The sequence below is a fragment of the Columba livia genome, chromosome 17 (assembly GCF_036013475.1).
Source record: "Columba livia isolate bColLiv1 breed racing homer chromosome 17, bColLiv1.pat.W.v2, whole genome shotgun sequence".
In the NCBI taxonomy this organism is placed as follows: Eukaryota; Metazoa; Chordata; class Aves; order Columbiformes; family Columbidae; genus Columba; species Columba livia.
In genome coordinates, this window is record NC_088618.1 from 4,200,872 (window position 1) to 4,214,033 (window position 13,162).

The 13,162-nt window shown below is 39.5% G+C and overlaps 1 long non-coding RNA gene across 1 annotated transcript; it reads left to right on the forward strand.

The window, feature by feature from the left end:
* The first annotated feature begins 39 nt into the window (after positions 1 to 39).
* LOC135575613 (uncharacterized) lies at positions 40 to 12,830 on the forward strand. The gene is made up of 4 exons (XR_010466694.1): positions 40 to 173; positions 3,170 to 3,230; positions 4,852 to 4,992; positions 12,696 to 12,830. It is a non-coding gene; the product is annotated as an uncharacterized LOC135575613 (long non-coding RNA).
* Positions 12,831 to 13,162: the final 332 nt, after the last annotated feature.

Sequence of the window (13,162 nt, forward strand, 5' to 3'; positions counted from 1 at the left end):
AGGGGGAGCGGGGCTGTCCTGGCGGCAGCGCGGCTGAGGGGAGCCGCTCGCCCCGTGGCGTGCGCGCTGTCGCGACAGGCGCTTCAGTGGGGAAGGCTGGTGCACATCGTGACAATAGTGTCTGCCTGCCCGTGTCGCGACAGGAGCCTCATCCCGCCATGCGTGCGCCAGAGGTGAGAGAAGCGGGCTGCGCGCCTCCCCGGAGTGGGTTCGTTCCCCAGAGGTCCTACCCCGGCTCTGACGAGGCCTGTGCTGACACAGCGCTGTCTTTTGCACAACTTCCCAATTCCCGTGCCAACCGCCGCACGCTGCCCCGCCAGCATAACAGTGACACGCACACTCAGCCCCGGCTCGCACAGAGATAACGTGAAGAGTTATAAACTGCACAGACTGATTTCGGCAGCAAGCGTGGTGTGAGATACCGGCTTTCCGCAGCGTAGGGTCTTGATAACTGACACAGTCGCAAACCAATATAGAACACACAACATGGACTGATTTAGCCGTCCCACCCCATAATTCACAGAAACTTCGATGACTGTGACACAAACTGAGAGAAATCGGCACTGACATTAATGACACCTGCGATACATACACAACCCACAGCAAACAACTTAGTACACAATATAAATACTTTCCCTTAAAAGCACTTGGTGCCAAGCGGTGTTCTTGTATATGTGTGTGCAAATATAAAGGCTGATCTCAACATGCGTGCTGGCTTACATAAATGCAGAACCTACATACAATCTGCATATCCATCACAGTTACAAACCACCCACAGCACCATGCTAGAAGAAACTCTGTCTGATCTGGAAGGAAAATATCTTGGCCTTACCTCTCTATTAGCAAAAGGAGTAAAGAGAGGGGACAGCCAATACAAAATTATGGTGTTCAGGGTGTGTGTGGCTCTATATCCTTCCTGGCAAAAGTACAACTGCCCTAAAAGAGATTCCTGTGTAACTAGCCAGTGTCCAGATAAGGATCACTTGACAGCATGCCTGCACTTCACAGGGCAGCTTTGAATGAAAATTCGTGAGTTAGATCTGATGACCTAGTTCAGGTATGGGAATTGCTTATTCCACTCTTTGCCCATATTCCTTTTAGCTTGTTTATCAGCATGATCCCACCATCCCCAAAACATAGCTGAAGCCACAAGGTACACGTGTTTGAAATTAATACTCTTACAAAACAGCATGTTTTTGAAAATATGCACTCAATACCAAGGAAACCATTGATGAGCGCCTGTCACAGGCCCACTAACCTACACCTGCATTTTCAGTGCCGTCTGACACATAAGTACGTACATATGCACCTGTACCTCCAGATACCTCTGCATGACAGACTCCATGTTATTTGCATACACAACTTTAAAAAATACATAATTTCCACAATTATCATATATACAATAACCCCAGCTACTTGAATTAACATATTTTGCTGACTGACAGCACAGTGCATCTATATGAGTAGTTTTGTACCTTCTACCACATTAACACAGCCTGCATTACATGTAAGCTTTTTGTAAAAATGCATTTACCACAGCAATATTTTTACACACAAGCATATTTTACTAGCCTTCATATACAAGAGTACCTGTAAAGGACCCGAAAGCCCTGCATTTCATTTTCTTACTATTTTTGAATGTTATAAAAGACCAATACAATTAAGCATTAGTAACTATTTCCAAAACAAACTGACATTAGAAAGAAACCCCGGTCATATTTCATAGTTACTTTACCCTGTGATACACTTTGTATGTCATTATTGATTTCTTTTTTGTGTGTGTTTCCAAAAAGGCTTATGGAAAATTATTTTGAGCACACCAGAATCACGGCACGTGCATTTTAGAATTGTGAATTGAAACTAGTGTTATGCAACGATCTGTAAAGTTTGCTATGAAATTTGTCTTTTAAAGAAGATGGACATCTTACCCCAATCGGAATGACGGCGCCTCAGCTCTGCCTTGCGCAGCGCAAGCCCATGAAAGCTCCCAGGCAATTAGTACTTCCAGCAGGTGCAGACAGCTTTGCATCCTCCATCTTTATGGCAGAAGAAAACCAATTTATTTCGCTGCTGCAAACTGAATTTGCAGTTTGTTTTTAGAGTGGAACTCCTTACAGGGATACCTTGGAAAGAGACACCACAGAATGGGCCAGCTTTGGCCTTGATGAAATTCCACTCACATAATGGAAGTACACCATTCACACATTTGGCCTACTACCTTTTTTCACTGTAATATATTAGAAGAAGCAGCCAACACATCAGGCAGCAGCATTAAAACTGTTCCTGTAATGCTTACTAATTGAAGTAAATGGGAATTTGGCTTGAGAGAGGACTGCAGGACGTTTTCCTTCAAATTACAATAACATTAAGTCACCCTTGTTGCTGCAAAGCAGATTCACAGCAGTTACTGGTCATAATGTGAATTGTCTCTTGCTGTACACAAAAACATGTGTTTTGTAGCTCAATTTTCAAAGATGATTAATAGTTTTTACTGGAGCTAAACGCAGCACAGAAGGGCACTACACAAAATTCCAGTGGGTTGAGCCAATGCACCTGAATACTGACCTGCAATAGCCTTCCTATTTCAGGCCTGGATCTTGTTCCATGGTCATAGACAAAGTTACATATTCTGCTTTAACTGTGCCAAATTACGTCATGATTTTTGCAGATTGGCTGATTGCCTAATGGGGCTCAGGTTGAGACCACCAAACTCATTGTTCTGATTAGCCCAGCTGATTTCAAATACAAGTCTTCATGAGTGACATATGGGGACCATTGTTTTTCCTCCTATGGTACTATTTTATTCCCCCTAAATTACAGTTATTATAATGTTTCAGCTACTTGAAATCTTCTAAGACATACTAAAATACTGCAAAAATGCTGTCTCAAAGTGGAAAGGTTTTAAAACTGCAGTTCTGTCATAGGATAACACAGCTTAAATATAGTAACAGTTTTTTCCAGTCAGCTTGCTCTTTGATTTCATGGTATTATGTCAAGGTTTTTTTTTTTTTTTCCCTTTTAAGCAGCTTATAACTTAAACAGCAAAATGCAAAAAATGCTGAGATGAAACAACTACACAAACCCGGCAGAAAAAGCAGTGCTAAAATATTTGTTTGAATGTTGATAATGAAGATAATCTGAGTTTGTTCTCTATCATTTTTATTCCTAGGCAATGTGTGTTCCTGTATCAGCAGCAGGTAGAATTTGACTTCCACTGAGACCGGGAGAGTGTGAGTACAAAGGACAGTGTTGCTGCTGGGAGATTTCTAGAACCGGATCACTGCTCCTGCACAAAGCAGCTGCTTGCTGCCTTGGTAGTGTAAAAGAGGCAGCGAGACATTCTGATCACAGTAGCTGTGAGAGATCACAGCTTGGCTTGATAGATTTCTTCTCACTTGGTTTGTCACCGAAGACTCCGTTAGAGTGTTTGCCACAATAATCTCCATTTCCCTGTTTGGAAAAATCTTTCTGTCTATCCCATGCTGACGTCAATAGGAGATCCAAAAGTATGGGAGAGAGCAACAGTATATCAGAACCAAGATCCATCATGCATATCTGAAAAAATAATTTATCCTTATTTGTGGCCAAGTCATTTCTCTTAAAGGGAAATCAGCTTGACTACTATCTTAAAAATGCACAACAACTTTAGAGATAAAGCACTGCTCAGTGCCCACGAGATCTGAATTCTTATCTCATCGTGACCTGAATTTTCCATCTAATTAAGGTCTAATTCTGACTAATTTGGCAGCTAGCTGCCATTTTTTCCTCTGTAAATATCCCTTGTGTGCTTCAGGATCTCAGTTTTGCTCTCTGTAGAAGGGGCTAGGGATACTACCAAGCTTGTAGGGGGTTGTGTTGCCAGGCACAATATTTATAAAATTGCAGAGTTTATTGTTTGTAAGGTGTTATAAAATTGCCCTACATTTTATACCTGTAACGAGTTGATGGCTAATTGGGATGTCGTAGCTGTGATCATACTAGTACTTAGCTGTAGCACTTAATAGTACAATGAAAGTTCAATTACTTTGCTGCAGGACATGGGTCACCACTTCCTGAGCAGAGAGTTTGGAAGCTGTTGGTCTGTGGTCTCTGGCATTCAGGAGAACGGTACCAACTCCAAGCTGGACACATAAACAAACAACGCAGCCTCGTTTCTTACAGTATTAAAACTTTAGTTACTTATTTCAGATGGTTTGTTTTTTTCATTCTTGAGTGTGTTAGAAGCAGAAAGGCTAACATGGAATTTAGAGCTTACCTTGCACTCTCTTCAACATGTAATGCACACTGGTTTATGTTAGTCAGGTTCAGGTGAGCTAACCTGGTACTTAGCAGGCTAATGGCAAGTTCTAGAAACTACCAGCTGCAAGGTAGGGCAATAATTGCTGTAGATTAATAGTACCATTGTATCCTTCTCTAAGGGCTCTATAAATTCAGATTCCTTTCCTGATTCATAGAAACTTATGGGGACAGAACTGAACTTTTGTTCACTGGAAGCAAAAGAGTGAATTGTACTCATCCACAGTGCTTTGCGTGGTCCTGGCAGTGACAGGATGGATGAAACATGTCCAAGAAAAGTCCACAAACAGATACACTTTTCATGTTTGTATTAGACCGTACATATCGATGTTTATATTTATTTGATAGCAGCACTGACAAACAGAATGCAGCTCAGTGATACCAGTTTTTTATCTCTTCACCTTCTATTTCCTCAGGCTTTGTAGAGTAAGATTCTTTGGTTAAAGTAAGCCATCTTAATTACTTTTTCTTAAAACTTTTAATACTTGTTTTCATCTTTTAACTCTATCAGAGGCTGTAATCAAGGTGCTGTAAACAATATTTCCTATTTTTCAGTGTTAAAGGACTGTACCATGAACAGTTCCACCATGCAACAGGTGTTTGTCATTTCACCTACTTACTGAATCACAACAAAAAGTCACATTCTCCCTGACTTGTCAAGATAGAAGGGAAGACATCCAGATGCACCCCAGGCAGGTGAGTAACAATAATGCAAGACTGAAAAGTATTTTTTAGTCATGGAGATTACTTCATTTTCAGTCATTGTTTGGGACTAATGGCACAGGACTACCACTTTTCTTAGACCTGTGACATTTTGTGATATGACACAAGCTGAAGTGACTTTCTGTGTTTCTTGTGGAGGATTTTGTACAAACTCACAGATAGTTGTTAGTAACATAGTGAAGTAACACTCTTCAGTTTTCAGGTATTGATAAAATTATCTTATACCATCAACTAAGCTCTTTTATTGGTTATGTGGTATATTAAATAGAATTTCCAAAATTCTATCCAATATAACATTCTTTTATGTTGAATTTTTTTCTTTCTCATGAAACAAGACAAAATGAGGGATTGAAACCAAATGCTCTGTTTGGTTTACCAGCGAAATTCTTCCAGTCTGAACCATCAGAAATCTGTGTAATCCACAGTCCACATGGATTTTGTCTTTTAAAAGGCAATGTTTCTGTCATAAGATTAATGGGTGTAATTAGACTGTGTCTGTCACCTTCCCCTACCTTTCTTAAGGTCTTCACATCTACTTCCTAACATGGGCTGTTCAGGAGGAAAAGAGAAACTGCTGGACGGCCTTTGTTCTCTACTAATGTGACTCTAAACAAATCTGAACACATTTTTCTTTAGTGGAATAAATGCTATATTGATCTTCCATGTTTCCAGTTCCTCAGCTCATTTCTACCATTCAATACAATCTCTATAGGTATTTCACAAAAATGATAGATTTTCAAAGGGACTTTAACCTCCCAAATTGCCCATGGTAGTTTTTGGTCACTCACAGAACAAAAATTCTTACAATTAATCTGCCAGAGCTCAAGGCTTCCAATATAAGAGACCTGTTTTTCTCTGTTATTTATGTATAGATTTCTTATATGTCAATGGTGGTGCGTGTGAGCTCAAATTATCCTGACCTACAATACTTGTTCTATTTCAAGGCTCTGTGTTTCTAAAAGATTGTTTAACTCCTGGGTGGTTTTTTTTCCCCCAGTTCTGTTAGAAAAAGAAAACCTCCCCTGAGTCATATTTTAAAAATACTTTTAAGCTCTTAAGGCTGCTTTTGCTCTTATGTCACAAAGCATTTTGAAGATATATTAATTTTTACCACCTACAATTGCTCGGATGGAGAACTTTAAGAATTCTTTTCCACTCCCATGTTGAAACTATGCTGGCAGCATTCTTGTTCCTAGAAGTGAGCTACGATGATCTTCCTGTTATGTGCAGGTTGGGCTTCTTATGAGAACAATGCTATTGAGCTTATAATTCAATATTAATAACATTATTATTGTCTGGGGATTTTTTTTTGTTTGTTGGTTTGTTTTTTTTTTAGTGATACTGTGATTACTTACTTGATTAATAATGTGCATTTGCAACCTCTTCTGATCAAGGATCTCAAGCATTTTGTAAACCTTAATGAAAATTATATTATACAATATCCCTGAGAGAATAGTAAGTATTACCATCCCCATTTCACAAAAATGGGAGCTGAGGTTCAAAGTCATAGTCACACAGTCTATGGCAGAACTAGAAATAGAAAAAGTCTCCTGGCTCCCAGTCCTGTTTCTTCTCCAGTCACCTTAAATAGTTTCTAGTGTAGTTTTGTAAGACATTTATCACATGATTTTAAAAAATCTTGTCCTCTTTGTTAAAGAAAACTATAAAGTAAAAAATTAAGAACTGATAATAAAGGATACTACCTAATTCTTGAATGAGGTTGCTGAAATGATTCTAGCGATTTCATGGGCAGTGCCACCTGCATTTCATGAGTTAATCCTGACCCTAAGTACACCTAAAATAGATATTTTTGCCTCCAGCTAATCAACAGCCTTACTAGATTGTCTAAATAATGTATGTATAACCAACTAATGGAAACTAGATTTTCTGTGATTTCCCTAGACAGATATTCTGCATGTAGCATGTATATCCTTGCCTATTTCTGATATTCATTTGAAATTCAGTTGGGACATTTCAGAACGCTTTTGTACTCCAGCTGTGTAGCTCTAAGAAAAAGCCAGCTGGAGACATAATGCAGTATCTTTGAACTGGGCAAAATGACGTTTTAAATCCAAGTGCATAGTAGGTGAATTTTCTGTTAATGAACAGTGAATTAGAATAAAAACCCCCACAGTTCTAACTCCAACACTAGCCCATGTGGAAGAGCATTTTGTCCCTCTACGCCCTATTTGCATAATAAAAATGATGGCATTTTGCAGCAATATTCAAAGAAAATATAGTGAGATGCAAGGAGATAAATATGAGGTATGAGAGGACTATTAAATAAAATGAAAAATGAACTAATCTAATTTTCTTGTTCATAGCACAGAAAATGTGAAAAACATACAGCACCAAATTGTACTTTTTAGACACGTTTGTGTAATGTTGCCTTGAATGGAGTAGTGAGATGTAGCTTGGATTAAAATTTGCTCCACTGTAGAGAAAACAGATTTTCCTTGCCAGTGTCTGCAAACAGAAAGCAAAAGCATTAGCAGACATTGTCCTACCTTGTTCTGACTGCAGATTTAAGAATCTGTTTCACATCTGTAGCTGAAATGGAAGGCACAGTACACACTATCTGGAGTTCATAACTTTTACCCAGAATTCATTACTGGAAAATATATTGTCTCTTTATGGATAGCCGCTGCTAAAAGACAGTTCTTGTTTACGTCTGCTCCACTGTGCCAGGAATGCTTGGGACTGTTTACTGTGCTTATTGAGAGTAGCTGCAAAATTAGAGCCAGGTTGTAGTTTCCATCATCCACGCAGGAGGTGAAGGAGGAGCACCAGGTACTCCAGGAATAATTTAGGTGTGGCAGTCAGAAATTTTGCAGCAGTCACTGAAAGAACCCAGTAAGTGTTGTCGCTGCCCCACGTTGGCTCAGCTGTACTGGTTGGTGCTGCCTTCATCTGGGGAGTTCATGGCAGCGCTGAACTACAACAATGCTTGTGTAGCTCTTTATACCTGTGCAAAAGGAGTGTGAAACACTATCGTTCCAAATCATGTCATTTTACATGCACCTCCACCTCCTCGTGCTATTTTTATCAATCCAATAATGCTCATCTATTCTCACAGTTAGCAACGTCACCATGTTCCTCGTATTTCTGTCTTCACATATTCCATCTCTGCACAGTTGAAATTCCTTCAGGCCTGAGCCTTGGGGCACTATGTTGAGTTCATGTACCATTCCTAAATGTGAACTTGATTACCTTGCACATACAAGAGTTTTCTCATTTCAAATGTCACAGGAAAGGCCAAGAAGAAAGGCAAATTGAAATCTCATTGAGAATGGTAAAGACATGAATTATTCCTGGCCTGTTTTCATGTAGCACCTGCTTATGACAACTGTAGGGAGGGATCAGCGGATTTGCAATTCATGTTTGCTGTGCAGAACTTCATGCTGCCCTGCAAAGCCAGGAGATCTGCACTGCTTACACTGACCAGTAAAGGCGAGTACCACTGTTTCCAAAGTGTCCACGCTCAGCGAGCCGTGGTAATCTGGCAGGTATTCTGTCAAAGCCCGTGGATCCTCATCGCCCATAAGAAAACTTGGAGCATTCAATATCCTTGTATGTTGAGACAAGTTTAGTGTGGTTCTACATTGTGGCATCCATTTAGGCCTCAGAATATGAAAACTGGGCGGTTTTTAGCCGTTTTGTGCTGAAAATGATGTGCTGGAGTAATTAACAACTATTGCTTCTACATTTCTTCTTTCCGTACAGTCATCTTGGCTGATGGGAAAGAGAAAGATCTTGTATCTTTCCATGCGGCTAGGGATGTATGCAACTCCACTGTCACTAAAGGCTTTGTCTAACTTTTTGATTAAATCTCTTATCTCCTATACGTTTACAATTTTTGCTTGAAAAGCTGTGGTCATCCCCTGAAACCGTGACTTCCCAGTTAATCCTTTTGTTCGATCCTGGCTGACACAAGATTGTTGGTTGTTACTGTTTCTGTACATTTTTATTCCTTCTGAATCACCCAAAAAGAACACATGTAAAGACTACAGTAAACCAAGCATTACCAGTAGTTTACTTTCTTAGTGTTTTGGCTCAAAAAGAGAATGAATTCAATTATTCTGATTAGGAAAGAGGCTCAGTTAAATTCATTCTCACTTCAGTTTGGTGAGAGGACGTTTTTTCTTTCCTAAGTATGATGAAATTAAAAAAACAGACACTGAAGTTTGTTTGCTTGTTTTAGTTTGGGTTTTGTTTGTGTTTTTAATGAAGGAAATATAAAAATCTTCGGCTACAAATTTACCCTGACAGCAGAAATATGTGTCAGATTATTTCATGGGTTGGCTTTGTGCCAGTCAGCAGTCCTTACTCTAGATCATGTGTTGTCTACATGAACCCTTTTTACTTTATGCTGCTATAATCTTTATGTATCTGTCCTCTTGCGAGCTGAATAAATGTCATATAGTACATTCTGTCCCATTTGTCATGAGCGCTATTGTGTGTCCACCCTGAATCCATATTGGATTAGTACTGATGAGAGATCCCAGGTACTTTATACAAAGAGAGTATCAAAGAGGATATATAGAAAATACAGATAGGAAAACAAAGCTCAAGTGCTCACTTTGGAAGGAGCTACATTAAAACAGTCTGCTGAAACATGTTTTGGAAGGTCATTCTCTTATTTCAGAGATGTTTGGGAGAGGTTTGACGTTTTTATTAGTAATTGTTTATTCTTTGAGGTGTAAACCAGCTGTTGTGGCTTTCACATGACTAACTATGGAAGTAGCTGAGATAAAACTGATAAGTGATATACTTTCAGAAACTTCTAGAAAAAGCTGTACTATACATAGAAACACCACAATCTCAGATCCTTCCAGACCAAAAAGTAAACGATACCTAACTGGCAAGACAAGAATCCCCCTTTCTGAAGGCATAAAGTTTCCCCTTTTAGCTCTGGAGTTTCATGGCCTTCCACCTGCCATGGGGCCAGAGTGCTGACCATTTGTTCCTTTGCAGGGCTGTGTCACTTCAGAAAGAAATTCCACTTGAAATGGAGAAAGTGAACGTTTTTGTGAGGTATATATTCAGTTACGTGCGTGACAGCTGTGTGAAGGAAGAAGGCAAGCACTTACAAGAATGATATTAAAGAGGCAGAAATTCTTAACAAGCCATTCAGCTTTCTTTGAACTGGCTTCATACAGAAACAGCAAATAATTAATTGAGGCCAAAATACATGTCATACTGAGTTTGCATTAGCCAGAGGGTTTGGAAATAATTAAGAGCAAAACTGTTAATACTCCATTTAAATAGCTGCTGCCTATCTGTCCAGTCTGAAAGCCCAATCTGTTGTATTCAATCAGCTTTCAGCTGCCACTTGCCAGCAGCCTAATTCCCCAGTCTTGTCTCTGTGCTGTGCTTGTGCATTCCAGTACCTGCTAAGTTAAACCCCGCTGTCCTGGTTCTGCGTGGAGATTTCTCGTGCTATTCCAACTATCCGACTGGTTCAGAATACAGCCCCCAAACGTGTACCCACACAAACACGCCTGGTTTCAGTGGAACTCCGCAGGGGTGAAAAGGGGGGTCAGCAGCTGTGTCGTTTAGCTCACAGGATTAGGACTGCGTTCATTGATACCATTTTCTGTGCATTTATGCAGTTTTGACAAGCTGTTAACTTGCAGTATTTCCACCTTATTTCTTCTTTTTTTGAAGTGAGGCAACTGACAATGCAGAATATGTTGCTCATCCAAGCTGTCACACTTCAGATGACAGCACGTCTCAGTTTTCCTAAATATTTTTGCATTTGTGTTTCAGGATCAGTGCATTGGCTAAGCATTTGTATTGCAAGCGGATTCAAAAATCAATAATTGAACTCCTTACATGCTTGGCTTTTGCTGGGTTCTGCGCAAACTGTGACCGAACACGACAGGGGAGTCTCTGCTTGTGTCTGACAGTTGTAAAGCTGAATGGGTAGTGTTGGAAATACATTGCCTTGAAAGGTGTCTTCAGGTTGGGAGGCGTTCTAAACCTCAAACCTGTACCACCAGTTCTTTGCTGAGAAATCTGTATTAAAAATGTCAAAGTTCACTGCACAGGCATTTGGAAGGAACTGAAGAGTAATTCATTGACCTTTGCAGATTAAGTAATGCGTATTGTCATAAGGAAGTGATATTTGAGTATCAAACAGCAAATGTACATAATTATCTTTCGTTAACCTTGCAATGGAAGCAATCAGGATTTCCTGATCCTAACACGTTTAGTGTTCTTGGTATCTTAAATATATGTTCCCTGTGGTCTGTGGACGCAGTTCTCTAAGCATGTTGGAGAATGCTTAGTGCATTGCCTGCCTTTTTTATTCTTTATTTCTTTACACTGAACGTGTACGTATGCAGGAAAGAAGGAAGAAGGCGAAGGAAGGGCTGTGCAGGGGGGATCCTGAGGGCTCTGCCCTCAAACTTCACAGAAGTCTCAGTGCCTGACTCTGTGCCTCAGTTTTGACTGACTTAAATGGGCCTGAAGTGTTTGCGTAATGCACAGAAAAACTTAATTCCCCTTAAAGGGCTTTGAGATGATGAACAGTAACAGAGCGACAAGGAGCAGTTTTGCTGCATTTGCAGAACCTCTGTGTTACAGAAGGAGGACGTGAATGAAAATGAATGGTGTATAATTCAATATTTGAATCCAATAAACGTTAAATATGTTCATTTTCTTTTATAATTTATTAGCTCTAAGGATATTTTGCAAATTTATGGGAAAAATTTATAGGAAACTTTTTATTTCTTCTGGCGAATAAAATAATCTGTTGAAGGACAAATGAATACGTTCTATTCTTATATGACTTGCAACAAGATGAATTAGTGGATCTCCTTCTCCAGTCTTTCTTCCCCGTTCTAATTCTACATGAAGTTTATTTTCAGATTCACTGTGTTGGTATTTTTTTAATGTGGCTTGTTGCACAGTGAAATGCATTGGCCATGCACCTGCTCAAGCAACGTTTTTAAAGTCACTTATTTCATTTAGAAATTCTTCATACAGCATTACATGTTTTTAAAAATTAGTCAAATAGAGAAGATTTTTTTGTTGATCAGTCTTAAAGCTTGAGCTCATAATTGTGTGGCAGATGAAGGGAAAAAAATGGAGCAATCCAGAGCCCCTGGACAAGAGAATCACTTTACCTCAGGACAATAAGATAATGTATCTGAGTGGCTTAGAAAACATGCTAGATAAGACTGGAGTTTGGAGAGGCTGAACATGTCCAGGCTCAGCCTTTGGATTATCCAGCAACTACCATCTGAATATGTTAATGCCGTAGATTCTAGCATGGAAACAGGAATCTGTATTTATGAGGCAAAAAATGTATCAGAGATTAATTCAGTTCTATATATAATATATACATTTTACATATACAAAGTCTTTGCCAAAATGTGAATAATTTGCAAGCACGCTGACGTTAGAAAATGCCAGAATAAAGGTTGCCTTTCCATGTATATGCCCTGAAGTAATCTTTAATTACATGATTCCCGGCTTCTTTTTCTAACCAAGAAATTTTCTCATTTCAGTGCTTGCTTGATTTTGCAGTCTTAATACTTTGTCCTTTAAATAGAGACTTTTGGGGTTTATTTCCCCAGGTTTTCAAAAAAGCATTTGAAAATGATGATATTCCATCCTACTAATATCCAGGTGGGTCATCATCAGATTGTAACCTTTATCTGTCATCCTAGGGGACTCCTGAGCGGCTGTAAGTGATGTCGGTGGGATGTTCAAGTCTGAGAAATGATGCCATGTGTCTTCTGGCATGTGACATAAAGCTATAGGTGTCAGACAAGAGGACTGTAAGGTAAGGGAGCACCTGAACAGACATTTAAATAAGTTACTTATTGTTCTCTTTCATCGTTTTCTATTCATTAATGCTCCATACTGTACAACCATTAACAACCTTGCTTAGACAGCAGTCACATAAACTTAATCGACCTGATTCTCTAGTGCCTTGTACCATATACGTGATCATTTCTCCTCATGCAAAATGAATGTAAAATGTTGATTTCTGATGTGCTAACATTGTAAAACTACTTTGCACTTCGTTCATGCAGCTGTGAACAATAGCACATAGTGCTACAGTGTGCACATCCAGGGCCCATATGCTGAGGAGGGTTACACTTTAAGCTGATTTCTTCACCACGGTTGTAGG